Source organism: Misgurnus anguillicaudatus, chromosome 2, assembly GCF_027580225.2.
Source record: "Misgurnus anguillicaudatus chromosome 2, ASM2758022v2, whole genome shotgun sequence".
In the NCBI taxonomy this organism is placed as follows: domain Eukaryota; kingdom Metazoa; phylum Chordata; class Actinopteri; order Cypriniformes; family Cobitidae; genus Misgurnus; species Misgurnus anguillicaudatus.
In genome coordinates, this window is record NC_073338.2 from 49,921,949 (window position 1) to 49,931,322 (window position 9,374).

General features: G+C 40.1%; 1 pseudogene; it reads right to left on the bottom strand.

The window, feature by feature from the left end:
• Window positions 1-716: 716 nt before the first annotated feature.
• On the bottom strand, window positions 717-8,962 carry LOC129443058 (E3 ubiquitin/ISG15 ligase TRIM25-like; annotated as a pseudogene).
• Window positions 8,963-9,374: the final 412 nt, after the last annotated feature.

Sequence of the window (9,374 nt, forward strand, 5' to 3'; positions counted from 1 at the left end):
CCTGCTCACCCTGTCAATCACTCAGGTTGCCTGTGGACGCACATTTTCAACGTTTAAGTTAATTAAAACCAGACTCAGAAGCAAGATCTCACAGGAGCACTTGGAAGCTTTTATGTTGATGGCAACAGAGAGTTTCTTTGTTTATTATATTAATAGTTCTGCTCTTTGTTTTAATAGTAAATAAATTCAAATAATTTATTCAGTAATTTTATATGCAGATTAATGTGTGTATAGACGTGTGTGTGTGTGTGTGTGTCTGTGTGTGTACCTGGTAATTATCACGTTGTGGGGACCAATTGTCCCCACAAAGATAGGAATACCAGCGTTTTTGTGACCTTGTGGGGACATTTTGATGTCCCCATGAGGAAACAAGCTTATAAATCAAACAAGATGATGTTTATTGAAAATCTAAGGTACAAGAAAGGTTTTTGTGATGGTTGGGGTTAGGGAATGAGGCAGGTAAGGGGAATAGAATATACAGTTTGTATGGTATAAAATGCATTACGTCTATGAAATGTCCCCACAAAACATGGAAACCAGAATGTGTGTGTGTGTGTGTGCATAGTGGGCCGGTTTGGATGAAGTCCAGGGCTGATTTTTTTGTCCCAGTCCAGCCCTGAATTATAGCACTTAACATAGAAAAAGTCAGATTTTCATAATGGTTTTATTGTAATTATTTTTAAGTAATGTGCAATTCAGACATTTATTAACTTTAGTGATTGTCTTTAAACATATTGTTAGAAATGTTTACTATAAATCCACTGTTTTATATTCAGCATTGTACATTTTGGATTAAACTAATGTCAAACTAAATGTGAAATTTGAATCGAGATTAAATTTCGAATTCAAACTCATACATTTTAGTGACTTATATAACATTTTATTTATAGTGGTTTGTGCACATAAAAGAATACACGGCTGTAGATGAATAACATTAACTGTGAATTACTGTACAGCTACCTCTGTTTGACAGGACAAAATACAATTATTAAAATATAACATTACCATCAGTTATTGGAAATTGCTAATTAGTAAAGTAAAGACTTATTATTTCATTGTGTTGATTCATCATGTTCAGACTTCTAATATGAAAAATTATTTGTAGACTCTCCATATCATCTATATTGTTTGATCACACAGTTTCACTGATTCCCAAACATTAAACCCAGGATAGAGAGGTTTAGTGAATGTGGTGTTGACTCTGTGGATGAGGGTCATTGTGTCAGAGACGCTGTAGAAGGACAGAGATCCTGAACTGTGATCCACATAAACTCCTATTCTAGAAGATCTGGACACTACTGGGAGTTTAGTCTCAATGTTATTGTGCCTGAATGAACAACTGGAGCCAGAGCAGCATAAACTCCAGGACTGATCATTATATCCAAAAAAACATTTATTACCCCGCCCCTTCCTCCTGATGCTCTTATATGACACTGATATAAACACCAGATCACCACTCCACTCAACCTCCCAGTAACAGCGTCCACTAAAACTCTCACTACACAACACCTGAAAACAAAAATCATCAAATCTGTCTGAATGATCAGGATACTGCTGGACTCTGCCAGTGTAAGTAATTACTCTGTTCCCCTCAGACAGACAGAGCTCATTATATGCTGTGTTTGGATCTGCAGTGAAGTGATGATAATCTGATGGAGACAAATAAAAAACATTGTTTTAATGTAAAATTGTACATTTCAATAAGTAAAATAAAACTAAAAAAGTAAGTTTTAGTTTTTGAGGACTATCAATATGTTAAAAGTGAACAGAGATCATTTACAGTATAGACAGAATCTAATCTGATTGTTTTACTGTTATATTCATCATAATCCTGTGTGTGTAAAAGGTTTGTGAATGTGTGAACATTGTTAATGTCCCTTTGTTCTGTAGTTGTACAGTTTAAAATATATTTTGTTATCATTTATTTTAAGTGTAAAGAATTTAGATTAATAGAAAACTTGATGGCTTATGACATTTAAATATTAAATGAGAAACTTGATTTATGAACTGCTATCTGATCTCACAGTTATGTTTCATTGTGGACGAGCACAGTTAATTATTTTCTGTTTATTCTGCACATTCAGTTTGATTCATGAGTATCATTATAGAGGAGTTTAAAATGACTGAAATGAAGATTATCACTGTTCATGTCTTTATCAGCATCAGTGTTGTAGAACATAGCAGTGTTCTGTAGCTTTAAATCTGAGCATACTAAGATCCTAAAGCTTGCTTATACGCATGCGCGGGTTGGCGCTGCGGTGTTGAAGTTTGTATATTGAATGTGACACTCCTGCATGTCTCTTAGTAAAGATACTGTTGTTAAAAAGGATTTTGCCTTGCCACTCGTCATTCAACATGGTGTCAGAAGTGGTCTTCACAGCATCGTGAAAGCAGCGAGGAAAAGCAACAGGCACACACACAGTAAGCCATCGTTATTCATCGAACAATAAATAATGGCTGAAGGGTTCCGCAGACCTGACCCTCTTGTATTTGATGGTAATGTCGCCGAAAATTGGTGTGTGTTTGAGCAGGAATTCGACATATTCATTGCTGCTGCACACTCAGAGAAAGAGCCTCGAACAAAAGCATTCATACTGCTTAATCTGGCCGGCTCGGAAGCAATCGAGCGCGAGCGAACGTTCGTCTATGCACCCGCTGTGTATGCGGGCGAGGGTGAAAACCGAAGAATAATTACCCAGGCCGAATCACGCGAGGACCCGGAATGTTTGAAACGCAAGTTTCGCGAACTTTGCAGCCCACAAACAAACATAACGATGGAAAGACACAAATTTAATACACGAGACCAAAAGCCAGGAGAAACAATCGAGGCATATGTAAGTGACCTACGAAACAAAGCACAAAGTTGCAGGTTTGGAGATTTACAGGAAGAACTGATAAGAGATCGACTCGTGTGCGGAATACTTAACGATGGAATGAGAAAACTCCTGTTGCGTGACAATGAGCTAACGTTGACAAAAGCCATTGAAATATGCCAAATACATAAACTAACTGACCAGCACACTAAAACGCTTGCTGGACCAAAGCACAACATGACAAATGTGGACAGTGTTCAACAAATGGTGAAAAGAAAACCATTTCGTACTCCCAAACACAGATTAGATAAGTTTGCCCCACAACAAATTCATAATTGTAGCAATTGTGGAAGCAATCACGAAGCAAAACGGGAGAAATGTCCTGCATATGGCCAGCAATGTCATAAGTGCAACAAATGGAACCACTTCCAAAAATGCTGCAAATCAGTGAAAATTCAGCGCACACGAAATCTAAAAAAGACTGTAAATCAAATTGATGTCACTAAAGCCTCAAACAGCAGTGAAGATTCATTCTTTATAGATGGAGTTGCTGTAAATCATCAAATTGACTCAAAACAGTTAAAGAAAACTGCAATATCGTGCACAGTGCAAACTAATGGAAAACCTCTTGAATTAAAGATTGACACAGGAGCCTCTTGTAACATCATGTCTCTGCAGACATTTACACAGGTAAAGCAAGAAGAAAACCTTCAGGTGTCAAGCCATGTGAAGCTTGTTGCGTATGGTGGAGAGGAGATCCAAACAGCTGGCTCAACCGTGTTAACTTGCAATCTGAGTGACAAGACCTACTCTCTACAGTTTTATGTAGTCGAAAAAAACGTACAGCCATTGCTTGGACTGTCAGACTGTCTTCGGATGGGCCTTATTTCTCTCAATAATGCAGTCCACCAGGTCAGTGTAAAAGAAAACCCAAGTTTGATCCAACAGCTTAACACGGAATATGCAGATCTTTTCCGAGATGAAATTGGAAAGCTTCCCGTAACGTACTGTATGAAACTGGACAAAGAAGCTCAACCTGTCGTCCGTCCAGCACGCAGAATTCCTGCTGCAATGCAACAAAAGGTAAAAGCAGAGTTGGAAAGAATGGTTACTATGGGCGTAATTACTCCTGTATCTGAGCCAACCGATTGGGTGTCATCTATGGTGGCGACTCACAAGAAAAATTCAGATGAAATAAGACTGTGCATTGACCCTAGGGACCTAAACAAGTTCCTGAAACGTCCACATCACCCCATGCGCACAGTGGAAGAAGTGGCAGCGCAGATGCCAAACTCCACCGTATTCTCTGTGCTTGACGCAAAAAGCTCCTTTTGGCAGATTTCCCTGGATCATAAGTCCTCCCTAATGACTACGTTCAGTACGCCATTTGGAAGATTCCGATTTCTCAGGATGCCCTTTGGCATTAATTCAGCCAGCGAGGTCTTTCAGCGCGCTATGGAACAGATTTTTGCTGGCTACCCGTGCGCAGTCATAGTCGATGACATCATCGTGGGGGGTAAAGGTGAGCAGGAACACGATGCAAACCTGAGGAAAGTGTTGGACCGTGCTCGTGAAGTGAACTTGAGACTGAACCCTCAAAAATGCAAATTCCGTCTAAGTGAAGTGAGCTATGTCGGTCATATTTTCACAAGCAAGGGACTACAACCCGACCCAGCAAAGACAAAAGCTATCTCAGAAATGCCTCCACCAGACAATGTTACTGCATTGCAGCGCTTTCTGGGTATGATCAATTACTTAGGAAAATTCATACCGAATCTAAGTGAGCTGTCTGCCCCTCTGCGCGAGCTGGCCTGTAAAAACACAGAGTGGTGTTGGTTTAAACAGCATCAGGATGCTTTTGAAGTTCTGAAGCACAGTATTTCTAATCCACCTACCTTGAAATACTATGACGTCCTGAAACCTGTCACACTCACCTGTGATGCCTCCCAGTTCGGACTCGGAGCTGCGTGTCTCCAAGAAGGTGCTCCTGTCGCAAACGCTTCACGTACCCTGACGCAAACAGAAGTACGATACGCGCAGATAGAAAAAGAACTTCTAGCTGTTGTATTTGCGTGCACCAAATTTAATGACTACATATATGGTAAACAAATTCACATAGAGACAGACCACCAGCCACTGGTTACCATCCTTAACAAGCCCATCTACACAGCTCCAGCAAGGCTTCAACGCATGATGCTAAGATTGCAGAAATACAATTTCACGATCACATACAAGAAAGGGAAACATATGTTCCTTGCCGACACGTTGTCACGTTCCCCTAGAGACTCGACAGACGAACACACTGAAGATGGAGCTGACTTTGAAGTTATGTCAGTTCAACACATTTCGTCTTCCAGACTGAAAGAGTTGCAAACTCATACTGCACAGGATCCAGTCCTTCAACGTCTCTGCAGTATTATCAAGTCAGGATGGCCCTCTAGCCAATCAAAGCTGCCAGCGGAAATTCGTGAGTATTTTCCCTTTAGGGATGAGCTTCCAGTTGATGATGATGTACTCATGAAGGGACAGAGAACAGTTGTTCCAGAATCGCTACGCAGTGAGTATATCACCATTATTCACAGAGGTCATCCGGGCCTTGATGCAACCAAACGCAGAGCAAGGGGCATTGTGTTCTGGCCTTCTTTAACCAAGGACGTTGAAAAGGAGGTACTATCATGCTCCATCTGTAACAGTATGAAACCACATCAACAAAAAGAGCCGCTACACTTACATCACATCCCAGATCTCCCATGGTCCAGTGTGGCTACGGATATCTTTGAGTGGAATGGTCAACACTATCTCGTACTAGTTGACTCGTATTCGGGATGGTTCGAAATTGATCTGCTTCGTGACCTGTCCTCCAGTACAGTAATCAGAAAACTCAAAAGGCATTTCTCTGTTCACGGGAGTCCGCACAAAGTCTTTTCAGACAACGGTACCCAGTTTACAAGCCAACAGTTCAAAGACTTTGCTGCTACTTGGGATTTTACACATACCACCAGTAGTCCTGAATATCCACAAGCTAACGGGCTAGCTGAAAGGGCAGTGCGGAGTGCAAAACAGCTAATGGAGAAATCCAAGAGGGATGGCTCTGATGTGTTCCTGAACTTGCTCAACCTCAGAAATGTTCCACGTGACCAAACACTGGGTTCACCAGCAGAGAGATTAATGTCTAGACAGACACGCACATCTCTGCCAATTAGCAAGTCCATTCTGGTCCCAGCCTCAAAAAATAATGTTGCTGTCAAGAATCAAATCTCAAAAAAGAGATATTGTCAAAAGACATACTATGACAAGTCCAGCAGACCTCTCCGACCAGTCTCACAAGGAGAGGTAGTGAGACTCGCAACATCCAAGGGCCATGACCGCATCGGACTCGTCAAACAACTCTGTGATGAACCTCGATCGTATCTTGTGGAAGTTGAAGGAAGAGTATATAGACGGAACCGGAAACATATCCTTCCTGTCGTCGAGCCACCGCCACAAAAGTTAGACCACAGTGACATGTCGCTTCCTTTTATTCAGACCCCATCTGCTGAATCTAAGCACAAATTCCCCACTCCACGTGAGGTCAAGGAACAATGTACCCCACAAGGAATCGAGATGCCGCCACTGAATGAACATTCAGCAAAAGTTCTTTCTACAGCTCCGTATGTGACCAGAGCGGGTCGCATTTGCAAACCAAACCCAAAATACCTGGGATGAAAGTAGTATGTAGAGACTGAAAAGAAAGTTCTATAATTCAGTAACAAAATGTTCAATTTATAAATGTTGATATGATGTTGAAATGTGAGTAACAAATGTTGTGTTAATTGCTCTTTTCTTCATATGAAAAAACAAAATCTTTTGAGTTAACTTTAATATAAGAGAATGTTCTTTAAGCAATAACTGCCAAAGTTTAAGAAGGAGGATGTAGAACATAGCAGTGTTCTGTAGCTTTAAATCTGAGCATACTAAGATCCTAAAGCTTGCTTATACGCATGCGCGGGTTGGCGCTGCGGTGTTGAAGTTTGTATATGGTATATGACACTCCTGCATGTCTCTTAGTAAAGATACTATTGTTAAAAAGGATTTTGCCTTGCCACTCGTCATTCAACAAGTGTGTTTGTTTGTTGTTTATTGAGACTCACATTTTAGGAACTGCTCCCTGGTCTCAGGTTCAGGTGCTTTACTTTGATCAAATATCTTCTCTATCTCTTCTCTACAGAAATCCTCCAGTTTCTCTCTCAGATGAGACACAGATTTTCCTACATCATCAAAAGAGATGAGAGATCAGACAGTGATGCTGAGTGAGTCTGTAGATCCAGGAGGAACAGAGAGAGACTGGAAACTCTACACAAACACAAACATAAACTCATGACACTGAAACATTTCATAGAAAATATCATCTGAGTAAAACATGCTCTTCACTTCCTAAAGATCACTGATCTCTGTTACCTGGAGGAAATGGATGTGATCATCTGTGTGTAAAAGCTGCTCCAGCTCAGCGTCTCTCCTCCTCAGATCATCAATCTCCTGCTCCAGTCGCTTCAAGAGTCCTTCAGCTTCACTCACTGCAGTCTTTTCCTGATCTCTGATCAGCTGTGTCACCTCAGATCGTCTTCTCTCAATGGATGTGATCAGGTGAGTAAAGATCCTCTCAGTGTCGTCCACTGCTGTCTGTGCAGAGCGCTGTTAGGACACATAGAGAGAGGAGCATTAGAATCAGCAGCATTCATTCAGCTCTTACTGGTACATCACACAGTCTGTTACACACAGTGAACTTCAGTGAAAGTCATCCAGCACTGAACTCCTCACTGACTGATTGGATGAGAGTCTTAACTGAGTCTGAAACAGATCTGAAACAGCAGACAGCAGTTGTTCTTCTGATCAAAACTCACCTTATGAGTCTCCACAGCATCTCTCAGCTCCTGAAGCTTCTTCTGGCTCTCCTGGATTCTCTGCTGGTATTTTCTCTGCGTCTCCTTCAGTTCTTTCTGTTGGATGTGGAAATAATAATTAAACAGATAAATGTACATTACTGTAAATAAAATACATGTGTTTTATATACGTGTGGAAAGTGATAAGGATCTTTAATTTTGTATGAAATAACATGATCACACTATACAGTTAGGCAGATCTTATCACATTAACACATCACTCAGTGTTTTCATCTCTCACCTGTTTCTCAGTCCTCTCTGCTGCAGCTGATACAGTCTTATGTTCATTGTGTTCATCCACCATACACAGATAACATATACAGAGCTGATCAGTTTTACAGTAAATCTCTAAAAGTTTCTCATGTTGAGGGCAGATCATCTGCTGAAGTCGTCCAGTGGCGTCTATCACTTTGTGTTTCTTTCCTGTGTGAAAAGCTTCATGTTGTTCAAGATGAGTTTGACAGTAAGATTCAAGACACACCAGACAGGACTTGACAGCTTTGTGTTTTCTCGCAGTACAGACGTCACACTCCACATCTTCAGCTTCAGCATAACTGTGATCAAGACAATTAGCAGCTTTCCGTTTAGTGTTTTTCAGTTTCTCCACCACTTCAGCCAGCATGGTGTTTTTATTTAAATCAGGTCTTGTATTGAAGGTCTGTCTGCATTGAGGGCAGCCGTAGTTTCTCTTCTGATCATCTTGATCCCAGCAGTCTGTAATACAGCTCATACAGTAACTGTGTCCACAGGGAATGGCCACTGGATCCTTCAGTAGATCCAGACAGATTGAACAGATGAACTGATCCTGGATCACTGAAATACTGGCTTCTGCCATTTCACTATGTTCACACAGGTAGAAAGACGAAACAAACAACAGCCCAACAGTTTCACTTTTTCTCTGAACTCAAAGTATTTCCTGGTTGTGTTTATGAAACGTGTGCAAACAGGTGTGTCAGTCATATAATAAACAAGTCCACTAGATGTCAGTCTCATACAGAAAGTCACAGTCTCGAGTAGCCAAACCTTTGTGAAAATGCTCTGCCATAAATGCATAAATATGAGTGAATTTTGTGGTGAAATAAGAGAATAACAGATCAAATCCCTATGATGTGTGTCACTAAACTGATTCAACTTCCAAGTCAGTGTGAGTGTTTGTCCTCTAGTGATGAGATATTTACACAAACAATTCACATTTAAAAAAGAAAAATAAATAGAAGTTTAAACTACAGATAATTGATTATACACATTGAAGACTTAAAATTTAGTCTTTTATTATTAAATTTATTCTTTTATTAAAATGTATTATTTTAATATGATTTCATTATTATATATTATGTATCTGTATTATTATTCTTTATATTCATAATCAGTTGTGTTATCTTATGGAGTGTTAAATGCATGTGTTTGAATGCACGAGACTATAGATAGTATGGATCACATGTCAGGGGATTGAAAGAGGGTAATACGCTCTATTGAAAATGACATGTCAGATGTGTACAGTTTGCAAAGCACCACAGAACTATACACTAAGAATAGTATCTTAATATAGGAGTGGACTGTGCCATGTGTTAGCATGACATATATGTTCTATATTTGAGATGCTTAAGCAACATGTTTTTCTACCTTACATGGAAGTCTTTCT